This window comes from Otolemur garnettii, unplaced genomic scaffold (assembly GCF_000181295.1).
Source record: "Otolemur garnettii isolate 467f Iridium unplaced genomic scaffold, OtoGar3 scaffold00145, whole genome shotgun sequence".
Lineage (NCBI taxonomy): Eukaryota > Metazoa > Chordata > Mammalia > Primates > Galagidae > Otolemur > Otolemur garnettii.
Window position 1 is genome coordinate 4,901,830 of NW_003852540.1, and position 15,975 is coordinate 4,917,804.

General features: G+C 49.3%; 1 non-coding gene across 1 annotated transcript; it reads left to right on the plus strand.

Moving 5' to 3' along the window:
- Window positions 1–1,410: 1,410 nt before the first annotated feature.
- LOC111728236 lies at window positions 1,411–1,514 on the plus strand. The gene has a single exon (XR_002775609.1). It is a non-coding gene; the product is annotated as a U6 spliceosomal RNA (small nuclear RNA).
- The last annotated feature ends 14,461 nt before the right edge of the window (window positions 1,515–15,975 follow it).

Sequence of the window (15,975 nt, forward strand, 5' to 3'; positions counted from 1 at the left end):
TTTTTTCTTTTTCTTTTTCTTTTTTTTTTTTGAGACAGAGTCTCGAGCTGTCACTCTGGTAGAGTGCCGTGGCATAATAGCTCACAGCAATCTCCAACTCGGGCTCAAGCAATCCTCTTGCCTCAGTTTTTCTATTTTTAGTAGACACAGGGGCCTCGCTTTTGCTCAGGTTGGTCTTGAACTCATGAGCTCAAGCAATCCACCCGCCTTGGCCTCCTGGAGTGCTAGGATTACAGGTGTGAGCCACCCTGCCCGGCCTATGTTTTGGTAAATGTTAATGAAGAATAGAACACACATACAGAGAAGTACACATGTCACAATTAGTTGTTTTTTTTTTACAGAACGAACACACCTATGTGACCATCGCTCAGATAAAGAAATCAAACATTACCAGCCTCACAGAGGCTTCCTCATGCCTGGAGGAAACCACTATCTGACGTCTCTCGCCTCAAGTCCGTCGTGCCTTTTCTGTACTTTATATAACTGGACTCAGACAGGATGTGCTCTCTCACATCTGTTCCCTTCAGCTCGTCATTATGTTTGTGTGATTCATCCCCGGTGTACTGTGTGTCTGTAGATGCTCATTCTCATAGCAATCGCCCGTATTCACCCCAATTTTCACGTCCATTCTCTTGCTGATGAACAGTGGGTGACTTCCAGTTTTTCTGGCTATTACAAATAGGGCTGCTAGAACATTCCAGTACTACGCACATGCCTTTTCAGCAGCCTACCATAAAATATGAAATGTTGAAAACTACCGCTGAGGCTGGGTGAGGTGGTTCACACCTGTAATCTCAGTACTCTTGGAGGCCAAGGGGAGTGGATTGCTTCAGCTCAGGAGTTCCAGACCAGCCTGAGCCAAAGCAAAACCTCGTTTCTACTAAAAATAGAAAAAAAAAAACCCAAAAAACTAGCCAGCCATTGTGGTGGGCACCTCTAGTCGCAGCTACTTGGGAAGCTGAGGCAAAAGGATTGCTTCAGCCCGAAAGTTAAAGGTTGTTGTGAGCTATGACACCACAGCACTCTACCCAGGGCGACAGACTAAGACTCTGTCTCATAAAAATAAAAATAAATAATAAAATTAAGGCTCCGCACCTGTGGCTCAACCGGCTAGGGCGCCAGCCACGTACACCTAAGGTGGCGGGTTCGAATCCCCAGCCCAGACCTGCCAAACAACAATGACGGCTGCAACCAAAAAAAAAATGGCCGGGCATTGTGGTGGGCGCCTGTGGTCCCAGCTACTTGGGAGGCGGAGGCAGGAGACTCGCTTGCGCCCAGGAGTTGGAGGTTGCTGTGAGCTGTAATGCCACGGCACTCTACCCAGGGGGACAGCTTGAGGCTCTGTCTCAAAAAAATAAATAAATAAATAAATAAATAATAAAATAAAATTAAAATTTTAAAAAATGTTGAGTGCTTGCTTCGGCAGTACATATACTAAAATTGGAACAATACAGAGATTAGCATGGCCCCTGCGCAAGGATGACACGCAAATTTGTGAAGCGTTCCATATTTAAAAAAAAAAAAAGTTGAAAACTACCACTTTAAGCCTCAAATCCTGGGAAAACCAACAGTTCCCCCTCTCCTGTTTACCCTCTCATGCTTTAAAGTAGTCGTTATACTATCTACAGAGCACCAAGTCAAGTCAGACTTCCAGGACTAAAGCCCAACCAACTCCATCATCTACCTGCTGTGTCTTTGGACAAACATTTTACCTCCCAGTGCCTCAGTTTCCTTACCTGCATGATGGGAATAATAATTTTACTTTTAACTCATTTGGTTGAGGATTAAATAAGGGAACCACATTTCCAATGGCAGTAGCAGTGAGTGTTGCCAAAGATGCCCTTTCTTAACGCCCCCAACATAGCCTGCTCGGGGCAGGCCCTGCCAGGATGTCTGCAAGCGAGGCCCTCACAGAGGAGGAGATGGCAATGGAGGACAAGCAACTTCCTCGTCTCCCACTGGAGCAGAGCTGTACCAACAAGCACCACCCCCATGCCAAATCACTCCCTGTCCCTCTGCCTCTCCAGGCATCACAGCTGTGTGGCAACCACAGCTACTGTCCCTTTTACCCAGGGGGCACTGGATGTCACTCAAAATGTGACCTAAACCAGGGTCATCATTATTAATGGTATGCCAGCAGCCCGGTGACAACCTACCAGGGCATCATAAACAGAGCCCAGGCATCGCGGCCTGGAAAAAAAAAATGTTTAATGTCTATGCAAAAGAAGAGTGATGAGGAGTATTTTAATTTTTTAAGTGACAAAGACAGAAAAAGCCCCTTGAAGCATACAGTGCAGAAACCTAAGAGCAAGAGATTCAGGCCCTGCGCTACTGGTTGCCATGGTAACTGCATTTCACAGCAGGAACTCATTTTCATATGACAGTGACCTGCAGAGAGAAGGGAAGGACGCCTCCTAAAGAAACTTTGTCCAAGGCTTTACTATGGTGGGAGGGAGTTAGTTTTGTTTAGAAAAAAAGCATTTCAAAGTGCCTTAAGGGACAGAAACCATCCAATCTGAGGGCCTTGGCAAGGCTCTCTCTACTCTACAGTACTTAAGGCCCGACCAGAAAAATAGCCTGTTTCCAAGGCCTCCCAGGAGGGATGTCATAGCCTCCCTCCATCACAGATCCCACCACTAACCACCTGTGTGTTACAAAGTCCTTTCCTGGAGCCCAGTGGAGTCGCAAGCCACCAACCAAGTAAGCCACCAATATGTCCTACACACCTGGTCCAGCTGAAGAGGGGACATAGAAGATGTGTAACACACTCTCCCTGGACACACTGCTAATCCTAGTATCTAAAAACAGCCTTGGAAGTCAGATAGACTTGAATTCCACCTTCCTCTGTGCCCACCTATAAAGCTGTGTAATTCAGGCAGCTCCCTGGCCCTGAGTTTGTGTCTTCAATCTAATGCCTCCCTCTCTGGGTGTTTCGAGGATAACACAAAATGAGGGAAAGCCTGGACCGATGAGCATGCTCCCCAATACAGACGACCCACTCAATAAACAGCTGCTATGATTAAAAGCCAGAAGACCATATGTCACACGGTGATATAATGAGAGGCTAACAGCAGAGAACAAAGTATTAAATTGTGGTGGCCCAACCTGTAACCAATCCGTCAATAAGCCCAGCAGGAATGCATTTGGACCGAATTCTGGAAGAATAGAACAGACTGGGAGGGAGGTAGGGTTTAAAGTGGACTCTGAAGGAGGATGAGGAGGTGGTGTTCTCGGAAATTTGGGGATGGGAAATTCTTTATTGAGCACCTATGGGGTACAGATCCTAGGGATCCAGAGAGAAAGGAAACAGGGTTCCTGCTGTGGTCAGGAACAGCAGGCAATGTGAGATGAGCGGACAGCTGCAGCTGGTGGCCCAGACAGTGCAGTAGAAAGGCCAGGAAAGGGGCTATGCAGCCTTGGGAGCTGAGCAGAGCTTTCCCAGGGAAACAGCACCTGAGCCAAGTACCAGAGAGTAGTAGCTGACCATGGGTGGGAGGTAAGAAGTTGCAGGATTGGAAATTGGTTTGAGAGAATGAGGCCCTGTGACAGAGAGACTTAAGGTCTCGGGAGGAGAGAGCTGAACTGTATGTGGGATAAATCCAGAATTTCTGAAGATTTCTCAGGCGAGGGGGTCGGTAACAAGGTAAAAGGGACCATCAGTCTAGAGGTGACATGAGGGATGGACTTCTGCATAGGGCTGGTGGGGATGCTGGCAGTACAGAGACTGGCTGTACTGTGACCCCCAATTACAATGGCCACAAGGGGGAGGGGAGAGGCAGACACATTTCAGAGACAAGCGTAGTGTGAACAAGCACAGGGAAACCCATTACTGAGAGGGTACTGAGGGCAGCTGCCTTAGACGTGTGGAGTTTGCAGTGACTTGGGGCACTCATGGAGAGAGCAAGACAGAACAAGGCCAGAAACCAGGGGGGTATCCTGAGGACTCGTGAAACAAGCTCTGCAAGGAACTAAGATCAGAGATGTGAAAAACAGTCCAGAAAGAGGGAAGAGGACTCAGGAAAGGAAAAGGAAAGAAATCAGGAGAGAGGTATGCCCAGAATTGATGGCAGAGGAGGGTGCAAAGAGGACACACACACACAGGGGTCTGCTTACCCCGCAGAACGACCAAGGCCCCACAAAAGAGCAGTGTCTGGAAACAAGATGACTTTCAGGAAAGTGGTTTAGCAGTTTCAGCAAAGTGGCAGGGCCAGCAGCCAGGCTGCAGAGGATGAAGGGGGAGGCGAGGAGACGGGAGGAGGCAGCAGGTGCAGAGCACTTGTTGGGAAAATGTGACTGTGAGGGAAAGAGGAAGCGAAGCTTATGGCTCAGATGCTTGGTTTTGTTTTCTTACTTTTTTTTTTTTTTTTAAGATGGGAGGCCAAGTGGATGCCACAGGCAGGCGGTGGAGGGGCCTGGAGACCAGTAAGGGCCAAGGGCTCCAGGTATGGGGGAGGGGAGAGCCAGTCTCTGCCCAGGAGTTCGCTAGGGTATCCAGGGGCGCACCCTTGACTCTCCCTGCGCCTAGCCTGAAGGGAGGACCAAAGGTTCCTGCTGCACAGATAGGGGTTGACAAAGATCATTCACCAGACTCTCCCAGGGTCTGATCTCCCAGGCATCAGGTTTCCACCACCAGCGTCACACGTCCCCACACTGAGGGCAGCCCCTGGGCTATTACAGACCACTCAGATGGATAATCCAGTCGCTCAGCCCTCCGAGCAGCCATGCAGTAGGCAGAAACTCCAGACCTCCCAGCAGAGCCCTCTCTGCAGCCCAAGAGAGATCGCTTCTGCACCGCTGCTCATGTCCTATCAGCCGGAACCATCAGCCCTGGGTGGACTGAAGCCCCTTCCCCGAAACCTCCTAGCGGACTGCTAAGGTTTCAGGAGGCCTGGAAAACACACCCATGGCAGTCCTCTCAGGATGAAAGAGGTGGGCAGGGTGACCCGGAGGAATCGCGTCTCCCCAGGGAGAAATGCCACATCCTGCACTCCCACATTTCTAGGTGCAAACGTACCACTGGAATCCCACTCCCGAGCACCTAGCCACGGGCCAAAGCCCAACAGTCCCGGGCCCAGGATCACCACGGTGTTCCACCCCTATTATTTGGGATGTGGGTTCCCTAACCCAGGTCAAGCTAAATGGAGAAGGGAAGTGGCTAGGTCTTTCCGCGCGGGCACCCGGGCCACCACGGGCCACCAAGACCCCAGGCCCCTCCCGCCGCACGTGCACCTCCCGGACAGGCGCAGGGTAAACACGGCACTTGTTGACTCCCGCTCCGGGAACGCTCACCCCAGCGCCGCCTGGCGTCTGCAGCCGCCTTCCACACGCGCGCGCACACACACACACACACACACACACACGCTCTCGCCCCCGCTGCCCCGGAGCTGGGAGCGCCCGACGGAATCCCCAGAACGCCCCGGACAGACGGCAGGCCAGGGGCAGAGCGCGATTCGTTCCGGGGGACAGGGCTCGGAAGCTCTGGTGCAGCTCCAGGCTCCGGGCAAGGCCATGGGCGGGAGCGGCCGGGGAGGGCAGCTTGTCGCCAGGCCCTGCCCGCGCCCCGCCGGTCCCTAGGGATCTTCCCCGCCGGGCGCGCCTAGAACTCCCACGTCCCAGACGCCGCTCCCTGGCCGCCCTCCCCACCCCCTTCGGATCCCGCCACGGAGCCAAACGCACTCTCCGGCCCTCGGAGACACTGCCCCGAACGGGGGGGGGCCCCACCTGAGCCACACTCACCTGGGGGCTCGGCCCTGCCGCCCCGGCGCGCTCCCTGGCTGCCCTCTGGCGGCGGCCGCGGGTACCGGGCCGCCCGCCCCCGCCCCGCCCCGCCCCGCCCCTCTCAGACCTGGGACTTGTTGCTGCCGGCTGGGGAAGCCGGGCCTGAGGTCACTTGGTAGGTGAGGGCGCTTCTGGCTGGCTTTCCTGAGACAAGATCTCTTCGTCCCTTCCTGTTAGGCACTTTCCCCCTGAGCGCCTACAAGTCCCCAAACCCAAACCCAAGACCTGTAATTATGGATATGACCCCTTCTAATAACCCCAGGGGGCAAAACAAGGCCGGGTATGGCTTCTGGGGGAGTGCAGGAGCTCAACGTAGACTGTTGAACGAATGAATGCTCCATTGATGGAGGCACAAACTGAGGCACTCCCTAAGGGAGCAGCCATCAACAACTCAAGCTTTCACCAATCTGGTGTCTTGGCTCCACTATTTCAAAAACAATCTGCTGTGTTCTCCATTTCCACCCAGTCTGAGCCTCACTCTCTGGCTTTGAAGCGTGGTGGGTTGGGAGTTAAGGGGAGAACAAAAAGGCTATGCTAAGCCCAGTCACCCACCAATGTCCACCAAAAATGCAATCAGAGTCTCACTTTGTCACCCCTTGGTAGAGTGCCCTGGCATCATGGCTCACAGCAACCTCAAACTCTTGGGCTCAAGTGATTTTCTTGCCTCAGCTTCCATAGTAGCTGGAACTATGGGACTACAAGTGCCGGACTATTTTTAGAGACCAGGTCTTGCTATTGCTCAGGCTGGTCTTAAACCCGTAAGCTCAGGCAACCCACCTATCTTAGCCTCCCAGAGTAGATAAAATTTTTTTTATAAAACAATTTCTTGAGATATCTCAGGGAATTGGCAGCTGAATGATAACCAAAGCTGCTTTCCAGGTTCATACAGCAGTCCCACCCCCACCCCAATACCTGGGTCAGACTTTGGCTTGGAGTCCAAATCTTCCCCAGTGGGAGGTGTGATCTCGGTCAGGTCAGCAAATCTCCATAAGCTAGCAATGTCCAGGAATCATTCTGCAATTACAGAAATGTTTAGCTACGCTGTCCACTAGCCCCATGGCATTGAATTTTTTACTTGATTCAATTTTATTCAATTTACATTTAAATCACGAATGTGGCTAGTGGCTATGTATTAGTGCAACCTAAGCCTCAGCTTCGTTTTGCTTTAGAGCAAAATGGAGTTAACAATAGTCCTCTTGTGAGAATTGAATGAGATCATGTAGGGGAAGCCCCTGGCCCAATCCAACTCCGCCAGCAGCTGGCTTTGAATGCTTATCTAACAGTTGTCTTAGGCCACACATTAAATACATAAACTCTAAGGAAAGCTGATGAGCAAAAAAAAAAAGAGTCCATGCATAATTTACATGGTATCTGCCTCCCACAGATAAAGCATTCATAGGCACCACAGAAGTCAGAGCCCCCTGCTGGGACTGGAGGATATCACCTCACTAACCCTCAGATCTCAAGGGAGCAGGGACTCTACAAGCCTTAGCCCACTTGCCCAGCCCCCTCCCCCCCCAGCCCCCCAGAATTGCTCACACCGCTGCTTGAATAGCCAATGACAGAGAGTTCATGGTCTCTTGGGTGACCCAACCACTCTTCGGACTGCTGACCACCTAAAGAAATATTTATACACTGACCTCAAGTTGCCTCCCCAAAGCACCTCCTGCTGGCTGTAGCTGAACCCCACATCGGGAGGCCATACAAAGCTAATCCCCCCTAGCCTTTTATTCCTTCACCACTAAAGCTTTCAATAAACACTTGTTGCTCATCTGCTTCCTGCCAGGCTCTGGATAGACTGGGGATTCTCATGTGTTTCACTTAACCCTTGTTTTCCCAGGTCTTACCTCATAGGGTCCCAAAGACATAACACACCCAGCTTTGCTGGACCAGGCTTGGTGGCTCATGCCTGTAATCCTAGCATTCTGGGAGGCCGAGGCACGTGGATTGCCTGAGCTCATAGGCTAGAGACCAGCCGGAAGCACAGGGAGACCTCATCTCTAAAAATAGCAGGGCATTGTGGCAGGCGCCTATAGTCTCAGCTACCTGGGAGGTTAAGGAAAGAGAGTTGGAGGTTGCTGTGAGCTGTGACGCCACAGCAGTCTACCCAGGGCAATAGCTTAAGGCTCTGTCTCAAAAAAAAAAAACCTCTGGGCGGCACCTGTGGCTCAGTGGGTAGGGCGCCGGCCCCATATACCGAGGGTGGCAGGTTCAAACCCAGCCCTGGCCAAACTGCAACAACAACCAAAAAAATAGCCAGGTGTCATGGTGGGCACCTGTGGTCCCAGCTACTCAGGAGGCTGACACAAGAGAATCGCCTAAACCCAAGAGCTGGAGGTTGCTATGAGCTGTGACTCTACCCAGGGCAACAAAATAAGACTCTGTCTCTAAAACAAACAAACAAACCTCTTAGCTAGCTCAAAAAGGCATCCCCCCCCCCCCGCCAAAAAAAGGCATTTCCCTTCTCTCCTGCCCCAAAGTGTTAACACTAGGGCATTCCACTTAAGGGTCTCATCTGCTGGCTGGAAGGCTCCCACACGCTCACTGCAGCGGGGCACTTCCACCTGTGTCTGCACATATGTACACATGTGCACACCACCCTAGACCAGTCACCAAACTGCAGAGCTTCACTCCAGTGCCATGGAGACAGCCTAGTGATGCAGCTCACTTATTTTTACTAACTCTTCTTCATAGCTCGGAAAGGAGCCTCACTTCCCATTTACTCAGCAACATTCAAAATGGCTTCCTCTACTCTCTTTCTGTTCCTTGGTCCCAACAAGCTCATTTTTTCTCTTTCTTCAAATGGATATAGGTATTACTTATATATAGATATGTAGATAGATAGATAGATATCTACTTATATGGATACGTATGTAGAGATATACCTTGCTACCCATAAATCCAAATGTTCTCTAAAGTGAAATCTTCATATACTCATTAAAATAGTTATTCTGGGCTCATGCCCATAGCACAGTGGTTACGGTGCCAGCCACATACACTGAGGCCAGTGGTTTGAACCCATCCTGGGCCAGCTAAACAACAATGACAACTGCAACAAGAAATAGCTGGGCATCGTGGCGGGCACCTGTAGTCCCAGCTACTTGGAAGGCTGAGGCAAGAGAATCTCTTAAGCCCAGGAGTTTGAGGTTGCTATGAGCTATGACACCATGGCACTCTACTGAGGGTGACATAGTGAGACTATGTCTCAAAAAAGAAAAGAAAAGAAGAGAAAGATAGTTATTTTACACTGTTACAGAAGTTGGGATACAGGAGTGCATAAACTAGGACAGCCCCTATGTCCAAGGAGCTTACCATCTAGAGAGGGGAGCAGATCTCACCCAAATACATGAACACTACTTGGGACACTAACTGTTTTCTCTCGTAGGTGAGGCCTCTTCTGATGGCTATCCTCACCATGGACAGGAAACCTACAAGAGCCTCAGAATTCCTGCTGGAGCCTCTGTCTTAGTCTGTTTTCTATTTCTATAATAGAATGCCACAGGCTGGGTAAATTATAAAGAAAAGATGTATATTTGATTCATGATTCTGGAGGCTGGGAAGTCCAAGAGCATGGCACTGGCATCTGGCAAGAGTCATTCCATGGTGGAAAGTAGAAGGTATAGCAAGTGCATGAGACAGAGATGCCCCACGTGTCAGACTCACTTTATAACAACTCACTCTCATAATACCTAACCTGTTCCCACGATAACATGAGTCCATTCATGAGGACCTTCATGACCTGGTCACCTCTTATTAGATTCCACCCTTCAACACTGTTGCATTGGGGATTAAATTTCTAACATGAGCTTTTGGGGGACACATTTAAACCATAGCACTTTCCAACAGGAGATGGACAGGTGATAAGGACCTTTGCACGCTAAAGAGGAGCAACCAGACACCTGGTCCTTCAACTCACCCCCTCTCAATGAGAGCAGCAAACTGCATTCCTTGGGCGGGGAGCTCTGAGTGGCAAGTCAACAGGGTATGAGAAGACAAGCTTCTCTTTAACTCCACCTCTCTTTCTCCCTTAACCACCCCAACTCAGAAGACCCCCTCCAAGAAATCCGTGGTGTCTGCAAGATAGGCAGCTCCCTGCCCAGCAGTGTCAACCAATACCCCATAGCTCCAGGAGCAGAGAGCACGGTGAGGGAAGAAATTCAGTGGGGAGTTGGGACTCTACCTCCTGCAGTTTGGGGCAGCCATGAATTTAAAACAGGTTTACTCAACCATGGCACTGTTACTATGTAACATTTTGAACTGTATAATCGTTTCTTTGTTGTGGCGGCCTGTCTTATCATGATAGAAGGCTTAGCAATATTCTTGGCCTCTACTCACTAATAGTAGTAACACAGACACACACACACAGAGTTGTGACAATGGAAAAATGTCTCTAGACTTTGCCAAATATCCCCTAGGGGTCGCCCTCCCAGTCCCAACCCCGGGAGAGAACCACAGGAGAACCCAGAGCCTGGTGTCTATTTCTAGCCTGGGGAAGTATTAGGTGGGGAGGGATGCTTAAAGCTTACAGTATCAGGCAAAGGAGGTAAGTAGGGCTGCACTTGCCCCCTATTTGACCAAGGGAGATTCCCAAAGACCAAGAGGAAACTGTGGGAGAGAGCTGGGTTCAAGCAGTCTTGAAAGCACCCCTGGGGACCAGGGAATGCCAGTCATCTGAGGCTGAGGGGTGTTCCTCTGGAGGCAGGCACTCAGAAGAGATTGAGAGGTCAGCCTGAGAATGCACCATAAAGGGGCTCTGGAGAGACCCTCAGATGCCCTAAGCTAAAGGAGATAAAAGCAGAAGGATAAGGGAGAGAGAAGAGTCTTCCTTCCCCCCTCCCCACCAGCGCCTGCACTGCAGGAAAGGGAGACGTGTGGGACTGGAAAAGAGAATGGAGCTCGAATTTATAGATCTGGTGAGTTGAATGGTGGCCTGAAAAAGATACTGATATAGTCACATATTAACCCCCAGAACTGGTAACTGTGAACTCATTAGGAGAAAGGGTCTTTGCATGTGTAATTAAGGCTCTCACAATGACAATGACATCAACCTGGATATCTAGGGGGCTCCAAATCCAGTGACAAGTATCCTTATAAGAGATATAGGGAGAAGATAAGCCCATGTGAAGATGGAGCAGAGATTGCAGTGATGAGCCATAGCCAAGGAACACCTGCAATCTCCAGAGGTGGGAAGAAGGGGAGCACTCTTCCCAAGAGCCCCCACAGGGAGCATCACCCTGCTGACACCTAATTTCAGACTTCTGACAGCCTGAGCTGGGAGAATGTATCTTGTTTTAAGCCACCCAGTTTGTGGGGATTTGATAGGGCAGTCCCAGGAAACCAATGTAATAAGGAACTAAAATTTAATTTAGAGTAAAGAAAATTTTCAGTAAAATCCACTTTTCTCTCTGACACTTTTTTTTTTTTGAGACAGACTCTCATTTTGTCACCTGGGGTAGAGTGCTGTGCTGTCACAGCTCACAGCAACCTCTAATTCCTGGGCTTAAGCAATTCTCTTGCCTTAGCCTCCCAAGAAGCTGGGACTACAGGTGCCCACCACAGCACCTGGCTTTTTGTTGTTTTTGTTGCAATTGTCATTGTTTCACAGGCCTGGGCCAGGTTCAAACCCACCAGCCTCAGTGTACGTGGCCAGCACCCTAACAACTGAGCTATGAAAGCCGAGCCTGACACTTTTTTTCTTTTCTTTTTTCTTTTTCTGACATTTTGTGTGACAGACTTTGGCAGAAATTCCAAGAAGTGTTGAGTTTCAAGAGTAAAGAAGAGCAGGGAACAGGATGGGCCCCATGGCAAGGAACTTTGGGAGAGTTAGTGCCTGGAATTAAAGATGGACCCTGCTTTGATTTCAATGGGTTGCCAGATCCCCACCGGACACCCTGGCTATTAAGAGATCTTTCCCTATGGTGGACGCAGTGGCTCATGCCTATAATCCTAACACTGGGAAGCCGAGACCGGTAGATTGCTTGAGCCCAGGAGTTTGAGACTATCTTAAGCAAGAGTGAGACCTCTTGCTGAAAATAGAAAAACTAGCTGGGCATGGTGGCACACACCTGTAGTTCTAGCTACTTGAGAAACTGAGGCAAGAGGATCGCTCAAGCCCAAGAGTCTGAGGTTGCTGTGAGCTATGATGCCACAGTGCTCTAGGCAGGGTGAAAGCCAGGTGTTGTGGCACACATCTGTAATCCTAGCACTTTAGGAGACCAAGGCAGGAAGATATTTGAGCCCAGGATTTTGAGACCAGTCTGGATAAGATAGTGAGACCCTGTTTCTACACAAAGTAAGAAAAATTAGCCAGCCATGGTTGTGCACAACTGTAGTCCTAGCTACTCAGGAGGCTGAGGCAGGAGGATTGCTTGAGTTCAAAAGTTCAAGACTGCAGGTGGCACCTGTGGCTCAGTGAGTAGGGCACTGGTCCCATATACTGAGGGTGGTGGGTTTAAACCAAACTGCAACAAAAATACAGCCAGGCGTTGTGGCGGGTGCCTCTAGTCCCACCTACTCGGGAGGCTGAGGCAAGAGAATCTCCTAAGCCCAAGAGCTAGAGGTTGCTGTGAGCTGTGATTTCACAGGACTCTACCGAGGGCGACAAAATGAGACTCTGTCTCTAAAAATAAAAGAGTTCAAGATTGCAGTGAACTTCTGGGTGTACATGTGTTATTCCGGAAACTATGTTTATACTTTAAACCAGTTTCTCAAATGTGGTCCCACAGCCACTTGAGTCAAGCACCTGAGGGCTTGTGATATGCAGATTTACAGGTCCTACTGCTGAACCTGGAGGTGGGGCCTGGAATCTGCATTTGAATAAGTTCTTCCAAGAATCTGATGCACAGCAAGGTCAACCCCTTCCGAAAAAATGACCTGGAATCCACAGTCAGGATACCACTTAAGACAGCAGTTTTCAACCTATGGGTCTCGACCTCTTTGTAACAATGAAAATACATTGCAGCATTAGAAAGGTTGAGAACCACTGACTTAAGAGAAACATGTCTACTCTTTTTCTATAGGGGCTAACCAAATCCTATCTTGCCTTGGTTAATTTTTGGCCATGTGTAGAATATTGGAATAAGCACTGCTCATTTTTGAACCTCTAACAACCCCAGCAGAGACAACCTCATTAACCTCTATTTTCCTTTTGACAAAGATTCCTTGACCAAACTTTATTAAAGTTCCATTGAGCTCTCTTCTCAACAAGGCCTCAACCTTGGCCTATAAAAACTACAATTTTTAAAAATTATTTATTTATTTATTTTTTAATTTTTGAGACAGAGCCTCAAGCTGTCCCCCTGGGTAGAGTGCTGTGACATCACAGCTCACAGCAACCTCCAACTCCTGGGCTCAAGCGAGTCTCCTGCCTCAGCCTCCCAAGTAGCTGGGACCACAGGCGCCCACCACAACACCCGGCTATTTTTTGGTTGCAGCCTGTCATTGTTGTTTGGTGGGTTCGGACTGGATTCGAACCCTACAGGTCAGGTGTATGTGGCTGGCGCCTTAGCCACTTGAGCCACAGGCGCTGAGCCAAGAACTACAATTTTTAGCATGAACAATTTCATCAAGAAATTGCCACCATATACTCCCCACATTACAAAGAGACTTGAAAAAAAAAAATCTAACATGGCTTTTAGCAGCCTAAGGCCATGTCCCTGGGATGACACCGCCCCCCCTTAAGTTCTTTTTTTTTTTTTTTGAGACAGAGTCTTACTTTGTCACCTCTGGTAGAGTACTGTGGCATCATAGCTCACAAGAACCTCAGACTTGGGCTCAAGCAATTCTCTTGCCTCAGCCACCCCAGTAGCTGGGATTACAGGCACAATGCCTGGCTATTTTTAGAGGTGGGGTCTCACTGTAGCTCAGGCTATTATTGAACTCGGGAGCTGAGGCAATCCATCCACCTCCTAGAATGCTGGGATTACAGGTGTGAGCCACCACTCCTGGCCCTCCCCTTAAATTCTTGTCAGAAAAAGCTCAAAGCTGCTACAAAAATAGTTTGTTCAGCCAGGCATGGTGGCTCATGCCTATAATCCCAGTACTTTGGGAAGCTAAGGCAGGAGGATTGCCTTGAGGTTAAGAGTTCAAGACCAGCCTGGGCAACTTAGAGACCCTGTATCTATAAAAAAAATAAATAATAATAATAAAACATTAGCCAGGCATGGTGGCATACTCCCACAGTCCCAGCTACTTGGGAGGCTGAGGCAGGAGAATCCCTTGAGCCCAGGAGTTCTAGGCTGCAGTGATACCCCCATCCTTTAAATAAAAAGAATAGTTTGTTTTAGCCAATACCTGATGACAGGCTACTGACCCCCTTTATTTTGAAAGCTTACAATTGTAAATCCTCTCTCTGTCCCTTTGAGATGTATAGTATCTTCTACAACCCAGAAATGTCTTTCTTTAGGACCTGGGAACCATTCCTTTGAAATGTAATCTCAAACTGGGAAGGATGGGACCTTGGAATCTCCATGGAGGGTAGGTGTCTAACTCTAATGAGTGCTGCTTAGCAGAACAGAGGCCTAATCACATTAACATTGAACATTTACCCATTTGGGGGGTTAATTTTTCACTTCCCTGCCTCTGTGTGAGCACTCACAATACCCCTAACTGTCCCTTTAAAAGGCCAAGTGTCCTCTGCACACATGGGACTGCAGCTCAGCTCCCTGCTGAGGTCTTTCCTTCCCCTCCTGCAGCAACACTGAACAGAATCTGCCTTTCCCACCTTTGATTATGTTACCGGACCAAGAGGGTCCAGCTGCCTATGACTGTCAGCCAATATGCAGAGACAGGAATAGATCCGACAAATTTTATTTGTCAGAAGGCCAGGATTCTGGAAAGCAGTTGAGAGTAGCCTCTCCAAGACAGTTCTGTTTTTCCACTTCCAAAATTACAGCGGATTTTTTTTTTTTTTTTTGAGAAAGAGTCTCACTTGGTAGAGTGTTGTGGTGTCACAGCTCACAGCATCCTCCAACTCTTGGGCTTAATTGATTCTCTTGCCTCAGCCTCCCAAGTAGCTGGGACTACAGCTGCCCACCACAAGGCCCAGCTATTTTTTGGTTACAGTTGTCATTATTGTTTTAACAGGGCCAGGCTGGGCTCAAATCTGCCAGCCTTGGTGTATGTGGCTGGTGCCCTACTCACAGAGCTATGGGCGCCAAAACCAGAATTACAGATTTATACATAAAAGTTCAAAGCAAAGACCACACCAACTCCTATTCCAAATAATAATCAGCATAACTCAGCGACCTATTACAAAATTCCAAGTCGGCTTGGCGCCTGTGGCTTAAGCAGCTAAGGCGCCAGCCACATACACCTAAGGTGGTGGGTTCGAATCCCCAGCCCAGGCCAGCCAAACAACAATGATGGCTGCAACCAAAAAATGGCCGGGCGTTGTGGCGGGCACCTGTGGTTCCAGCTACTTGGGAGGCTGAGGCAGGAGACTCGCTTGAGCCCAGGAGTTGGAGGTTGCTGTGAGCTGTGATGCCATAGCACTCTACCCAGGGGGATAGCTTGAGGCTCCGTCTAAAAAAAACAAAACAAAACAAAACAAAATTCCAAGTCAAGAGTTAATCTCCTAAATCAATCCCGCCTAAACTCAAGATAGGCATCTTTAGAGTGGGACCTAAATTTACAAAACAGTAAGACTGGGAGACTGGGGGTGAAGGTCAGGCAGGACCTAACCCGACCAGACCAGCTGTGTCCTGTCTGCCTAGCCTGACAGACTCCATCTTATTCTCACTATATGTGCTTTCAATTATGTCCGGCTTAGCTTTTAACACTCTCCAGGAATGGCCCTGGTGACGTGGCACCCTGGGGCTCCCTCTCTGCCTCAGAACCAACAGCTCCCAGGACTGCAGGAGTTAAATAGCAGCCCACAAACACAAGCGTGAAGGTGACTGCGCAGCTGCTAAAGAGACCTGGCTCTAGGGGCACCACCCAGATTCTCCCTTGCTCAGGCAGGGAGGTCCTTGAGAGGCTGGAGAGGCTTCCTCCAGGGACAAAAAGTATAAAGCAATAACAACTAATTCAGGAAGAAATTTAGAGTTCCTGAAATAGCCTGGAAGGTGGGGATGGGGGTAGAGAAGTGGTAGGATGTTTTAGACACAATTTAACATTCTAAAGAAAATTAAAGTCCAAAGAGGGCCTGAGGTCCTCTCCTGTGCAGCACGGAACCGCAGGTGGTGTGGGGCAAGGGCT